Source organism: Castor canadensis, chromosome 13 (assembly GCF_047511655.1).
Source record: "Castor canadensis chromosome 13, mCasCan1.hap1v2, whole genome shotgun sequence".
Taxonomy (NCBI): Eukaryota; Metazoa; Chordata; class Mammalia; order Rodentia; family Castoridae; genus Castor; species Castor canadensis.
In genome coordinates, this window is record NC_133398.1 from 35,853,990 (window position 1) to 35,864,635 (window position 10,646).

The window sequence follows — 10,646 nt, forward strand, 5'->3', positions numbered from 1 at the left end:
TACTCTTAGCCCTTGTCTTATATACCACACAGGGTTTGGGGAGGGGGCAGTGCTTGCCTGCTGGTTTCATTCCCAGAACTCAGTGTGTCTCCAGATTGGCTCGTGTGACAGCCAGGGGAGGAGAGGGCAGGGGCTCCAGTCAGCCCTCGCTCCCTTTGGGCTCCAGAGTAGCTACGGTGGGAACATCTAGGGCCAGAGGAGAGCATGGACCTGCAGGAAGGGACAGCCAGACCCCATGTTCAGGCTCTCCCTCCTGCCAGGACAGCCAATAGCAAGTTTGTATTAACTCATCATGTGCATATTGCCTGCCAGTCTACAAAGAACTCTTCTCCCCATGATCTAGTCACTGTCACCCTGTGAGGTATGTAACATGTGAGGGAAAGGGAGGCTCAGAGAAGGAAAGTAATTGTCCAAGCTCACCAAGTTCATAAGCAGCAGAGCAGACTTAATGGCCAGTGCTATGTCACTGACTCTGCATGGCCTATTGTCACCCTGCTCTGAGAGAGGGTAGAATCTTAACCTCTCAGGGACCTGGAGCCTTCTTGGTCATCTACTGCTCCCATGTAGAAGAAAACATGTGCACACACACCCCCCACCTGCATTGTGTCCTGCCTTCTACAGGCGCATAGTGCTTCTCATACATTCAGCACGGACCCTGATAAGATAGTGATTTATTGGGCTCCCCTACCTTGCCTACCATCACTCAGCATCATGGACGGTGTGACCACCATGGCTGAATGACATGCAAAAGAACTGGTAAGGGTTCAGGAGCCTTCGAACACACATCCTCCCACCTGCCCAGCTGGTCTGAGCACACTGGTGGTTTGGTGGCCATCATTCCTAGTGCCGTGGGAAGAGTACGAGGGGTGAGTGTAGACACCAGTGAGTCTAGACACTCAGTACTGCTTATGTTCTCAGAGATGATTTAGGCCCACTTTGCAGAGGCCTGGAGGAAAAGGACTTGCCAAGGCTGCTTGTCAGGCTGGGGCAAAGCAGGACTAAAAACCACCGTTGGTTGGCTGCCATATAACTCAGCAGTTTGTGGCCAAAGTCATTTCCTTGGTGTCCATTCTTTAAGGCTCAGCTCACCTCTGGGTCCTTGTTTATCAGTCCAACTCCTCACAGTTGCCACGCTGACTGTAACCTGGGTGTAGTCTCCAAAGAAACCAACCCTGACCCTTTGCCTGTTTTCCAGAACAGCCCACAGAGTAAGGGGTTCAGAGTGAGTGAGTGTCTAGAGGGACCTGTGTCTGCCTTTGCAGGGGGAGGATGAAGAAAATGAGCAAGTAGCTGGCTGGTGACTTTGGCTCCTCAGGAGGCCTTGTGGAGGTCAGGGAAGTGGGGAGGCAGCACCTTGGACTCCAGGGAGGGTAAGGCTTTACCTGAACAAGTTCAGCTACAGCGTCCAGGGCACAGCCCTTGCTAGAGATTGTCTTCCAGAGCAAGGCTCAGTGAGAGGAAGCCACTCTTTGCCCTCTGGCATGATCTTCCTAGAACCCTCTGCCCCCTGCCTCAACTTCCCAAAGTGAGAGGCCTAGTCTCCCACTCTCCTTAGGGACTGAGGCTGGCAGAGGAGCCAGCCTACAGGATGGGAGATGCTAAAAGGAATTTTTTCCCTTAATTTTATGAACCTCTCCCTCTTCTTCCTCTAATTGTAACTGTTTCCTCTGTCAGCATGTATTCATGTTTTCTTGGACATCTAACAATTGAAACAGCTTTTCCCTTTCAGCGTTGGTTTGGTTTTTGTTTTGGCTTTTTTTTTTTCATCTGCTGCCAATTAATGGAGGAAAAAATGAGCTGAATTTCTTTGAGGGGGGAAAAAAGCTCCCTGCCACACAATATCTTGCTCTCAGCGTTTTGTCTCAGAACACAACCTCCAGTCACTAACGGGCCCCCATTGCTCAGAGCCACGGGACTTTTTTTCTTTCTTTCCCTTCTTTGCTGGCTTCATTATTGACCACAATGCCCCAACCACTTCACCAGCTCTGTCCTTGAGCACTGAGGAGTCAAGGGCCCTTTTGGCAGCCCAGAAGAACAGGATGGTGCCCACAGAAAGAAAGGAGGCTTTGTGAGGGAGAGAGTCCACCTGTCCTCCCAAGGCCCTTCAATCTGGAATCTCCTGGAGAGACTCACAGAGCAGCCCTTGCAGGAAAAAAGCACAATGCTTCAGGCAGGCTGGACGGCTCCCCTCAGGGTGGCTCTGGGTTGGTGGCCCAGAGTGTCCAGAGTAAAAGCAGGAGGGAATCCTGACCAAGCTTCCCACAGGGACTCTGTTTCTGCAGCAGTCAGGGGACCAAGATGTTGAATGCCAAGTCCAGCAGCTGTCCCAGACACTCTGGGACAGAAAGGCAGGCCTACCATGTGCTGTCACAGGCCCAGGGGACATTGCATCAGAAACCACCAGGCAGCACAGGCCAGGTTTTGGAGTTGACCCATGGGTGCCCCTGAAGGGTCCTACTGAGTCAGGTGGCTGTCCAGCAAACTGCCATGACTGTCTCTTCACAATTCCAGAATCAATTGGTTACCAGCAGGTTACTGGCAAAGACCAATACCTCAAAGGCACCCTCAGGACAGAGTTGGCCCATAGCCTCTCTATCCATCTCCACAAGGCTGTTGGTATCACTGCCTCCTTCCAGCCACTTAATAGCTCAAAATGTGCCCTGTGAAGTTCCAGTTTTGTGCAATAAACTACATAGTGATGTATATTTAATGTGAAGTTTTTAATATACAAGTGTCTTGATTCAGTGAGCCTCTTTGAGTTCGAATGTTCATTTCTTTAAAATGCAACCCATGTGTCCCAGGAATCTGGTCAGATGGCCTTCTGCTGTTCCAGGAAAGGTGGAACCTTCCTGCTCCCTAATGATTAGGAAGACAGGTCCCTAATGAGCTTGTTAAATGGAATCAAGTTAATTGGTTCAGCAGACATTCATTGAGTGCCTCCTGGTCCTGGGGCCTGGAGGATACAGAGGTGAATGGACTCTGCCTCTGGCCTCAAGAGGTTTCCAATGTGGAAAAACAAGCATGAAATCATACATAATGCAGTAGAGGCAGCCCAAGGTAATGGGGGAGCCCAGATGGGGGCCTAAACCTGCTTATAGCCCTCATGGGAGCCTAGAGGGATGGACGCCCCAGGCAGAGGTAACAAGTGTTAGGGACATCAGCGAGTGTTGGATGGGGCCAGCTGTGGCTCAGCCTGTCTTGGTAGGGGCTGGCAAAGCTCCTGGAACTCTCAGGGCTTCTTCTGTTGACCAGGGCAGGGCAAGGGGTGACCCCTCCTCCAGCCAGAAATAACTCATAGACTCCCTGAAGATTTTCAGAGATGCTGGCGTGTGTGTGTGTGTGTGTGTGTGTGTGTGTGTGTGTGTGTGTGTGTGTGTTTGAACTCAGGGCCTCACGCTTGCTAAGCAGGTGCTTTACTGCTTGTGCCGCACCTCCAGCCTTCATCCCATTTTTGGGGGAGCTGGCCTCCTTTCCTAGGGGAGGCACATCCTTAAGGAGAGGAGGGCAGGGCAGGACTCCAGGCACATAAGCTCCCATTGTTTGCTCTGATGCCCTGTTCATGATGACATCACGTGCAGCTTCAGCTATCCCTGAGGCAGAGAGGGCCTGAAAGGACCTGCAGCCCAAGGCCCTTGGTCCAGTACTGGTCATCACAGGGGCACAGCATGTCAAGGACCCACACTGGAGTGATCCTCCAACCCTCCCATCCCCCTGGAGGACTCACCTGCCTCTCTACTACTCAAGGATGTGGTCCTGTCCCAGTAGTGATCCGCGAGGACTCAGGCTTTGCTTCTCTTCTCCCTCCCCACACCCCAGCCACTGAGAACCTCAGCTCCAATGCCCAGGTAACCTCCAACACCAGCTCCCTCTTCCCCATCCCATGCCAGAGAAAAGTGCAAAGCCCTAGAAACCGAAAATGTTCCTCAGGACTCAAGAGCAAGGGCAATGCCAGCACTCCATGACCAGGAATTTCCTGCAGGGAACAAAGAAAAACTGTTTTATATCTGGGTGTTTTTGTTGTTGTTTTTGTCTGTTTAAGTTCAATTTAATAAACACTGAGCATGAAACAGACAGGGATGGGTTGGTGACCAGGAGCTGGAAGCCGAGGACAGGAAGCTCCTTCCTAGAGTCTGCAGAAAGTGGTGGGCAGCCAGACGCCTTCACCTCTGCCCTGAGAAAAACAGAGGCTTGCTCTAGGCCACACAGCAGGTCCATGTCCATATGCTTCAGGGTGTGTGAGGGTGGCCTGCTGAGAAGATGGGAAGACTTGGGTGGGGCTGAGGGGTTCTTCTCAAAGTTTCTGAATAATTTTTTTCTTACCAGTTCCCTCCTGAGAGGGTACATCTCAGGTCTACCATTGCTGGTGTTATCTCTGGCTTTGGGGGACAGCTTCAGAAGGTGCCTTGGTCTGACCAGGCAGCAGGAAGTCACCAGTATGGCTCTGGTGCCCTCATGTGGTGCCTCTCAGCATTGCATCCAGAAACAGCCACCAAGTCACAGGGCTTGTTACAGGAGAAACTGAGGCCCTGAGAAGAGTCAGGCAAGTGAACAGAAAAATGGCAGGCAGTGTGGAGCACTGGATTATGGATACTGTAGCAGAAGAAGAGACAGAGGAAATGTCATCTGAGCCGGGTATCTCATTAGGGAGAAGGACATCCCAGGCAGAGGAAGTGTCACCAGCAAGGGTTGGGAGGCGCCCTGTGACTCCCAGTTCCTTCTCACTGCATCCCATAAGAGAGCCCCCACATATTCCTGCTGCTGAGCAGGAAGGGCAGGCTGGGTGAAAACAGCCTGGTACAGAACAACCTGCAATATTTGTCTAACGTTCCTGATGTTCTCGTTTCATTCATATACTCTCGCTGAACTAACTTTGTATTTCAGGAAAACACAAAGAAGAAAATTGCCCTCAACTCGGTGGTACAGTTGACATTCTGAAATATCTTCTCAATCTTTCTTCTATGTGTGTAGAATTATTGTAAATAAAATTGGGCTTGTGGGCTGGGGGTGTGGCTCCAGTGGTAGAGTGCCTGCCTAGGAAGTGCAAGGCCCTGAGTTCAAACCCAAGACTGCCAAAAAAAGAGAGAAAGAAAGAAAGAGGACAAAATTGGGCTCATACTGTGCTTACAGAGTTTTATACCCTTTTATTTCTACTTAGCATGTGTCATGTCCTTTTTCCTTCATGTTATTAAGTATCCTACGAAATGATCTCTTTTGTAGCTGCATAATATGCTACCTTCATTTGGTTAACTTATGTTCAAATTTTTGTATAGCCATCTGTTGAAATATCTTGGTTCAAAAATCTCTATTTTTTATTATTCAAGAAGAAATTTATAGAGGTGCATTGTTGGATCAAAGGCTAGGTACATCTCTTAAGTCTTCCGGTCCTCTGGAGACATCAGTTTGTCCTCTGCTCGTATCTGGGTGTGTCCCCCTAGAAAAGCTGAGCAGTTATCTTAGGACATTTAACAATCTGAACTAGCCTAAAACATGAGGCAGAAGCTATGCAGTTTCTTCCCATCAAAGAGAACATGAGTTCAGGCAGAGGGCATAGGGGAGGACAGGGGCTGCCTGGGCTCTGCTTGTGGGGTGACCACTTGCCTTAGCTGATGGGCTTTGCAGGATACAGGACTCTAGTGCTAAAACCAAAAGTGTTCCAGGAGAACTGGTACAGTTGCTCCTGTCACCCTGGCTGCCAGCTCCAAATGTGTGGAGGTTGGAGAGGAGTCCCCTGCTTTCTATCCAACAGAAACTCCCTCGGCCCAGAGAGGCAGTAAGGTGAGGGCCAGGGCTGGGAACTCAGAGATGCTCAGAGGAGCCCTGCCTTTGTGGGTACAGAAGACAGGTGAGAAAAGGAACCACTGTCATCCACAGGAAGCAACCCAGGCCCACTCCATCCCTTTGTGATTGTGTGAGTCAGGCAGACTGCGGACAACTTCCAGTTCCACCAGCATAAAATGGCTGGGGGAGGGGGAGTGCAAAAATCAAAGTACTTCATACGGATGTGTGAAAATAGAATAATGAAACCTGCTAAAAATTGTTTTAAAAGGGAGGAGGAAGGTAAGAAAAAGTAATGGAGTGAATTTGATCAAAGTACATTGTATTCATGTATGGATATAACATCATAACGAAACTCCTTTATATAATTAATATAAACTAATAAAAAAGGAAAGCAATGGTGCGAAGAGACCTCAGGGTTACCCCAAAGGTCATGCGCAGCGGACATGAGTGCCCTTCGCAGGCCTTCCAATTGGTGACCTTCAGATAACCCTGGATAGCATGAAAACAGTGCAGAATGACAGGAGCCATGACAGGAGGGACTTCAAAGGAAAGAAGGTCTGAGGAGCCCAGAAGGCCTCCCATCAGAGGTGAGTGGTGTCCATTTTACAAATGAAAACTGCTCTGACTGCACAGGTCCTTCTGGGGCTGGAAGTGGAGCCGTGCTGCAACACATTCTGACATCCCATCTTTGTTATTTAAATTAATTCACACACATTATATGTAATAAGCATTTGTTGTGTCTACTGTTTAAATAATCCCCACATTTGATATTTATTTCCACACTCAACCTCCTTACTGTCTCCATTGTTTAAGTGTTAAACCTCTCCAACATCTTTATTATTTGTATATTAAACATGCATTGTGTTCATTATTTACTGTCTGTCTCCACCTACTAGAATGTAACTGGAAAATCGACTCCACAAAGGACAATGTGCTAGATGACATAACAATGATCCAAGGTCCCTACTGCAGACTCGCTCTGTGTGTGCGTCACATTCTACATGCATTGGTCTCCTGTGATGAGGGCCCCTCTGTGCAAAAAAAACTAAGGCTCAGAAAGGTGAGGTGGTTAGCTGGGTACTGGTAGCTCATGCCTGTAATCATAGCTACTTGGGAGGCTAAGATAGGGAGGACTGGGTTCAAGGCCAGCCCTGGCAAATAGTTTGCAAGAGTCCATCTATAAAATAATCAAACCAAAATGGACTGGCGGTGTGGCTCAAGTGGCAGAGTACCTGCTTTGCAAGTGTGAAGCTCTGAATTCAAACTCCAGTCCCACCAAAAAAAAAAAAATTGGATTTGGTAGTGGGGACCCAGAGGAAGTCACGGCCTGAAGGTGTGACGTTCCCTAGTGGGAACTTCACGGCTCCTTTTGCAAGAGCAAGAGGAAGAAGCATGACATTCAGAGTCCTTGAGCCCCATCACACTGCCTCTTCCATTCTGGGGAGCACCCCCCAGGATCTCAGAATGTGGGCACCAGGAAGGACCCTCATTGTGCAGATGGGGATACTGAGGCTCAGGGAGGAGGGCTGTATTAGCCAGGCTATGTATTTAGGAGGTAATGGATGTAAGGGTCACATCCCAGAGTCCTACTGCAACTACTTCAGCGTTTCCCAAAGCATCTGATCGTGATTCTTGTGAAACTATAAGTCCCTAGGAGATTTTGACTGGGGGGGGCGGGAAGCACCTGTACCTTTCACAAGCTCCCCAGGTGATCAGAGCTTGGGGATACTCATTAGGGTTAAAGGACAGTTTCCCTGGGAGCTCGCCACCCATTTGGGCTTCCAGTTACCAAACTGTACCTCTGTGACTGTCCCAGTTCCCCAAACCATTGAGAGAGTGGAACCTTGGCCTTACCTCTTACTAGAAGCAGGTCTCAGGACTTCTAAGTACACAAAACATGTGAATAACCATTGTGTAACTGTTTGGAAAGCACAGAGTATTGTGCAAATGTTTGTTGTTGTTTTATTGACTCAGCCTTTGCTGGATAAAAAAGTGCTTGTATTTCACAAGTATGTGCCACTCAGAAACAAAATAAGGTGTTCCCTGATCCTACCAGAGGTCAGCAACCCTTCTGAGCCCTGAGTTACCAGGGTCTTTGCTCACAGGTATGTCTGAGAGAAAGACAAAGTTGAAGGAGAAAAACAAGATCAAGGGAAAGGAGCAGCCTGAGGTCTCCTCCCTTAACCACTTCTGCCTGTTGCATGCTTTTCCTGGAGCCTACTTTGCTTAAGTCCTGGTGAACCTTGTGCACCACCTCTTCCAGTAACCTTCCCTGACAGCAGCTCCACCATTTCCCTTTCCTATCACCACCCCAGCACTTGGGATTTGCCATCTCCAGCAATGCTGGTCATTTCCCCTTAGGACTGGACTCCAGGTTCTCCCCTGGCTTCATGCTCATTTACTTGTCCTTTCTTGATTCCCACACAACCCTCTGTTGCAAACTGTAGGCCATTCGAATGGGTCAGGATATTAATTTAGAGCTATCATTTCCCAAAATACCTGAGAAGAATCACCTAGGAATTGTCAAATATGTACAGGACAACTGGTCTTTCCCCCTAGAAATTCTAATTTATTATTAAGCCTGTCTTAAGGGACTTTTTTTTTTTTTTTTTTTGAGACAGTGTCTCACTATATAACTCACGCTGGCCTCAAACTCTCAATCCTCCTGCCCCAGCCTACTGATTGCTGGGATTTTAGGCACATTCGTTTTTTCTTGAGCAGGGTAACCATTTATTTCTTCCCTCCCATCCCCAGCAAAGAACCATCTCTTCAACCACCAGCTTTGTTTTCAATGATCACCATACCTGGCTGGAATCTATTTTTTAACCAAGTTCCTAGGATCTAGAATCTCAGCAGACCTCTTGAATCTGTAGTGTGCACAAGAATCATCTGGTGAGCCTGCTAAATGCCAGCCTGGGTTTGCTCAGGCTCCAGGATCAGCACTGCTGTCCAGCTCACAGGCAACACCCATGCCACAGGTCTAGGCTACTTGGCCAAGTTCAAGGTGATTATCTTCAGGTACATTGGGGTGGCCAGGATTTAGTGCTATTAATCTCAACCTCAGCATACCTGGGAGCTTTTAAACGTTCGAAGATCCAGATCTCACTGCAAGCCAATTAAATCAGAATCTCTGGGGAGTGGGTGGGGTTGTTTTTTGGTGTTAGGGATCCAACCCAGGGTTCAGCACAAGCTAAACATGTACTCTACCAATAAGCTAGTCCTCAGCGCTTGTTTTTAATGATGACCTATTGTGCAGCAGGGTTGAAAAATCACTGATTTAGCAAAAGGGAGGAAGAAAGAAGGGAAGATAGGAAGAAGAAAGGAAAGAAGGGAGAGAGGGAGGAAAGAAGGAAAGGAAGGAAAAAAGGGAGGGAGGGATGGAAGGGAAAGAAGGAAGGAAGGAAGTAGCAGGAGGCAGGACTGACAGCACAGAGGGCTTTGCAGGTGAAGTAGTGAGGTCAGATCAGGGACAGCAGGGAAGAGGAGCCAGTTTGAACTAAGCAATGAAGAATTAACAGGACATTGTCTTCTAGACACAGAGATAAAATATGCTGTTCCTAGCAAGCACCAAGCAGTCCAGTGTATTCCCCTTCAGGGAAGGGAATCTCAGTGACTGGTACTATGGATGGAACCCAGAGGCCCTGAAGGGGAAGGGCAGAGATAGGCCTAGATGATTGCAGAGGCCTGGGAAACGTGAGCAGAAAAGAAAGGAAGGTCACTGACCTTCACTGACCTCTTGTTAGTGGATGACTGCAGGTGACTGACCTTATCTGGGCAGAGCCAACTGGCAGTAGCTGTGACACTGACAGCTTGGATAAAGCTGTTCTTGGAGACATAGGGCTAGTGGAGCCCAGGAACATTGGACAACTTTCTAGAAAGCATCTTTTTTTTTTTTTTTGCGGGGGGTGGGGATGGGGAAAGAGATGAGGGTACTTCAGCATCCCCCCTCTCTCCTCCCCCCACCCCACATACACGTTTGGTGGTCCTGGGGATTGAACCCAGGGCCTCCTGTGTATGCTAGACATGTGCTCTACAACTGAGCCACACCCCCAGCCCTGGGGACCCTCGCCTTTAACAGCTCTGCTCTCCATCAGCGTTTCATTTTGGCAAACATCTCCTACACAACCTTTTACCCCAAGTTGAAGGGTAAGTAAACAGTGAGACAACTCTGGCCTTATTAGCTGGCAGTGGAAAAAGAGACACCGTCATGAATGACTTTTAGGCAGGGAATGAGGTCAGAAATGTCCCAAACTTTATGCCACAGGAAGGCGTCATAAAGACAAGAAGGTACAGCCTCTAGGAGGAGGACGCCATGGGATCTTTAGGGGATAATATGTTTGGTAAAGGTTTGATGGTGACAGGGAGAAACAGGACTAAGGAATACAACATTTGCAAAATATGAGAGACTGCATAGGACCAAAGCACAGAAGGCAGCTGGGCATAAGGTGGACAGGAAGGCAGAGGGGTTTAGGCCAGCCATTTATGCCAAGTTAAGGAGTTTGGGGATTCAAACAATCAGGGAAGGTTTCTAAGCTGAGGAGTGACACATCACAGCTGGGGCTAGAGAATGTTGCCTGGTGGCTGATGCAGAGGCTGGCTGGATGCAGAGCAGTTTAAGAACAATGAATGAAAAAGAATGGTGAATAAAGACAGAGTAATGAAAGGTTAACCTCACAGTAAGTCCTGAATCAAAAAGAAAAATAGAGGATTTTGATCTCCAACATTTAAATATCCAAGAATAGCCATTTAAGGGTCTGGAGGTTTCTGACAAGAAGTAGGAGCTGGAGGGGCAGAGGTCTCCATTGTGACTAGCCATATAATAGGAACAGATGGGATCCTCTCCAGACACCAGTGTTCTTGGTGACAAG